Source organism: Somniosus microcephalus, unplaced genomic scaffold (genome assembly GCF_052327205.1).
Source record: "Somniosus microcephalus isolate GS21.2 unplaced genomic scaffold, FLI_Smic_1.0 unresolved_chr1, whole genome shotgun sequence".
NCBI lineage: Eukaryota > Metazoa > Chordata > Chondrichthyes > Squaliformes > Somniosidae > Somniosus > Somniosus microcephalus.
This window is the reverse complement of record NW_028225179.1, coordinates 20,004,456-20,009,507: the sequence shown is the minus strand read 5'-3', so window position 1 is coordinate 20,009,507 and position 5,052 is coordinate 20,004,456. Positions and strand designations below refer to the sequence as shown.

The following is a 5,052-nucleotide window of genomic DNA, read 5'->3' as shown; positions in this document are numbered from 1 at the left end:
ATGCGAAGGTTCCTCAGAGACTATCGAGGCCTCCTTATCTGGAGCTTCCAGACAATCTGCAGAACACTTTTGGATTTCGGTCAGCAAACCTTCTTGAAGTAAGTGATCCAGGTGTCTCGGCAATCCTTTAGTTTCCTTAAAACCGGCATTGCAAATTCCAAAATCCTCCCAGAGGGAGCAGATTGAAGAAAATAATTTTTTTGAAGTAATTAATTACAATGATGAGAGAACCCACATGCGAGCAGGGCTCGTAACCTGCGCACGGAAACCCCATTGGATTTGCAAGTCCAACACCTTAACCACTCGGCCATCGCAGCTGCAATAATGCCGCTTCCAACAATTTAAATTCTCAAATCGCTGACCCTGTTTATTATTGGTGATGACGGTTTCGTGATATTTAATTTGCTGCAAGTTCAGCAAGACCAGAAAAATCGCAGTTATCATTACAATAAAACAAAACTTCCGATATTTAACGGTAATGTAAGATGTTGAGAACAGTATGGAATATTCTGCAGGATAATGACAATAAACAGCTGGAACACTGTGTTCTGTTTCCACAAGACACAGATCAGCCTTAGCCTCTGCTCCCTGCCCGCCGGCTGCAGGAACCTTGTCTCCAGATCATAAACTGATTCTACGTTGCAGATAAATATTCAGAATGGAGACTAAACACAGCGGGTGGAATCAAATATATAAAGCAGTTATTTGACACCAGAGACAGCGATAGATGTCCTATATTGCTCAAATGCATCAATATGTGAATATGACATTAAATGTGTTTACATACAGTGGGGGACTTAAAGTAGATTCGGGGCCAGTAATTTCCAAGGTGATCTTTCCTGTGTCTCTCTTGCCTCTCTCCCTCCTTCCTCCGTTGGGATCACAGGTGTTTTTGCACAGAATTGAACCTAAATCATTCAAGTTCGAATATTGTAATTGTTGCATCACAATAATCAAAATCTTGTTAGAAATGTTGGCTCATTAGTTCCCCAGTGTCAGAGCAAGAATAGTCTGACCCCTCATTTAATTCATGTAAGACACAAACACAGATATTCATTCAGAATCAACCCACAGATTGAAACTGAGACAAACACAATGAGATACAGACAACATCGGGATACATGGCGGAATAGACAGGAAAGGTGAATCAATAAAAAACGGCCTCAGCCTCAAACAGACAGTGACAGGTAGGTGATAGATATCAGTGAGCGGAGGCGATAGAATTGAGGTGGGATTTGGCTTCGTGGCTTAGCTGGTTAAAATACTTCTTTAATATAATAGGTCGATCCTGGGTTCGACTCCCACCCAGACCTTTTTCTTTGTCCGAATGACTCTCCAGGGGTGAGTTTCTTCTCGTGTGAAAGGGATACAATCCTTTTAACTGTAGCTGCGGCTGCACTAGTTCCCATTATGGATTAAGACTCCATTCGCTGCGGGTCGTGGGTCGAATTTCACTGGTGTCAAAATTTCTGGCAGTGCTGATTTTGGGGTCTTCACCAAAAATCGATCTTTTCTAAGCAGTGCCGTGCGTGAGTTGGCTGTGGTTAGAGCAGAGCTGGCGCAGCTGATGTGTGATGCCAGGATCGTTCAGTGCTCAGTGCTCTGCGTTGTGGCCACAGCAACCTTACTTCGAATCTAAATCAATGTATAGCTCGCTTTATATCCTCTGTTCGCTGCGGCACCTGCTGAAAGAAGACAGCAAGAAATCAATCTTCTCTACATCAAACAGCATTTTTTTTATTGATGGTGAAAACTTATTTACTCCTTCAAACCCTGCGCGCTCACATGCCTGAGCTTGATGCTCCATAATTCAAACCCGCCTCTTCTCCGAGCTTTTTCTTCCGTCCACAATCTATAGCCCTCCTTTACTTTCCTCCTTCCGTTTCTTTGTCACTTTCCTGCGGCATTACCTTAATCTAACATTCACTTTCACTACTTAAACCGTTAAGTTTGCTCTGCTACCACCGCTGTTCCTGACAGCACATGTCCCATTCACAGCAATCTGAATTGATGCTTTGAAACCAGTCGATACATTTAGAACTGCGGGACCGCATGACAGACATGCATTTAGAAAGCAGGGCTGGCTTTTGGAAGCAAAACAACCGGATTGCACAAGAAATGTTCTTGGCCTAATGGAAAAAGCATCTGACGGTAATTGCTAACTGTAATTGGGTATTGCTGTCAGTAGCGGACCATTCTATGTCTGTTTAAAACGGGTTTGCTCACATTCTTGCTTTGGTATTTCATAGCTGCGAGAAGTCCCGGGTTGAAATCCCGGAACAGCCCCGCTCGCTTTTAGTCAAAACTCAGCTTCTTACAGCTGATCGACATTTCAGAAAACATAAATACTTTCCATTAAAAACATGAGATTTCGTGTCATTTTTCCCATATATTTCGAAATCACAGAGCTTCATTTAAGCAACTGAAAACCAACCAACTGAGAAAAGTTAAAGGCTCCCAGGTGTATTCTGCTCGGTGTCTCATTGGAGTTATTGCATCCGTGTTCGATTCCGGACAATGCAGGACCTTTACATTTTGCTTTCTGCACCCATGAGCTCGACTGAATTGGGATAAACTTACATTCAGCGTCAATCTACTTGAAACACCCTCTGCCCTGAATATTAGTCAGTCCTGCTTCCTCTAGCGCTGAAAGGGTGTGAGAAGCTTGCTTGTGAATTGGTCCTATGGGTGCCAAATTCAAACCGTACAGGGTTCTGTACTGGCCGGGAATCAAACCGGTGTGTCCAGCCTGCCTGGCCTGATTAAAAGGGGTGTGCACCTCATCTTTCGATCAGGCACATTACTGCCTTCCTGAATTAATGGAATGCCTTTTGCTTACAGAAGCTGATTCTACATTTTCAGCCTTGTCGATCTGGGTGCACGGGCAGGACAAGCGGTAAAGGGGACTTTCTTGCGGAATATTTCTGTTTGGATGCAAAAAGCAGGAAATGGAATGGCTGTGTTGTCGTAGACGGGAGACGAGAGGTTAAGAGGATGGAATGTTAATCCATTGGGCTTATTTATTGTGTTGAATGTTTGATGCTGATAAACCTTCCCAGCATTTGACGGAATCTTACATAAAATTAGCTTTAAATTCTAATCGCGTCCAAACCACTGGTCTTGGCCGCTTCATAGTTCATACCTTGTTTAAATTAACACAGAGCATTGGAATTCTTCACCTTCTCCAATGAAGGTGAAACAGAGATCGCGAATCGGAGATTTTTATTCCTTCTTCCTTCAGTTCGTTCGGCTGGAGTGAAATGACGGAGGTAAAAAAAGATGACATCCAAACAGAAAAAATTTGCACGAAAGTCCTCTTCACTGCAAGTCCTGCCCGGATCCACAACATTGAAAATGTACAGTCAGCTTCTCTGAACAAATGGAATTTAGATATTTCCGTTACATGAGGTCAGTGATAGTTAGAAATGGTCCGGTGTAAAACAGGTCCGATCCAGGTTGGAACCCTGTGTACAAACCGACCGTGGCAGACTGGAAACTACAATTTTCTGATAACTTTATAATACACATCAAACTTAAACACCTTATCCATTATGTGATGCGGTTTTTATTTTCTGATTTCTTATTGTTCTTGAAATTCCACTGAATTAACTGAGGGCGGAATAGCGTTCACTCCACGTGATTGGCTCGGCTCATCCTTGGGCCGAGAGGCGAGTGGTGAAAACAAATTCTGCAACTGAATCATTAATATTCTTCAAGGAAGGGAAACTGCCCCCTACAAGTCCGGTCACACAAGTGGCCGCAGTCCCATTCCACTTTCATGATGCTTAATCCCCTCTGAGCTGGACCGACGAACCATTGTCAAGAAGGAGGCTCATCGTCTGCTCAGCAGAAAAGTCAATCTGCTGGAGGTCCAGCTCTGCCGGACTGCATGTTCTTTCAGACAGCTTTCGAACTGGACACAGGCATCCAACTGCCGTGCGAGCATTGCTGACTAGTTCAAGTCAACAATATCAGACTCTCTTTACAAGACTAGTTTTGAATCTACTACCTGTATTCTCAAATATGATATTGCAAAATGAATAGCTCATCTTTGTCGTCTGTCTCCGCATCCTCTTATAATACACTCTAGAATTGTCAACTGTACTGAAAATATTGCGTTATTTTACTGTGACAGCGAAAAATCATTTGAGTGAAGACATTGGCCACGAGGTTTCACCATTTCTTGTCCTATATACGTGGCTGGAGAGATAGTGCAGGAGGGAGGGCTTTAGATTCCTGAGGAATTGGGACCATTTCTGGGGAAGGTGGGACCTGTACAAGCTGAACGGGTTACACCTCAAGAGAGCCAGAACCAATATTCGCGTGGTGACGTTTGCTAGTGCTGTTGGGGAGTGTTTAATCTAGCTTGGCAGGGGGATGTGCACCAGAATATAGGAGCAGAAAAGAGGAATAAGGTGCATAAAAGAGTGAGTGTGTTGGATAGTACTAGAGAAGAAAGTAGTACCAGAGTCGGAAGTAGTACAATATTAGATAGGAGCAGTCTAAGAAAGACTACGAAAAATTAAAAAATGGGTTTAGAATGCATGTACGTAAATGCACAAAGTGTGGTGAATAAGGTTGGTGAGCTACAAGCATAATTTCCTTGACCAGTATGTTCTTGGCCCAAGTAGGAAGGAGGCTTTGTTGGATCTGATGCTGGAGAATGACGTGTGCCCGGTCGACCAAGTGCCTGTGGGACAACGCTTGCGCACGAGTGATCATTGTATCATAAGATTTAGATTAGCAATGGAGAGGAGCAAGGAACAATCTAGAGTGGAACTTCTAAACTGGAATAGGGCTAACTTCAATGGGAAGCGAAAGGATCCAGCCAGATTAAAATGGAACCAAAGGATGATAGGAAAAACTGTAAAGGAGCAATGGGAGATCTTTAAGGAGGAGATGTTCCAAGTACAGGCTAGATACATGCAAACAAGAGGGAAGGGTAAGGGAACTAAAGCAAGGGTTCCTTGGATGACGAGGGAGATAGAGAAGATGATGAAACCAAACAAGAGGCTGTATGATGAATGTCAGGTGCATTCTTCAACGGTGAAT

General features: G+C 43.4%; 1 non-coding gene across 1 annotated transcript; it reads right to left on the bottom strand.

Moving 5' to 3' along the window:
* Nucleotides 1-232: 232 nt before the first annotated feature.
* On the bottom strand, nucleotides 233-317 carry trnaa-ugc (transfer RNA alanine (anticodon UGC)). The gene has a single exon. It is a non-coding gene; the product is annotated as a tRNA-Ala (tRNA).
* Between the last annotated feature and the right edge of the window lie 4,735 nt (nucleotides 318-5,052).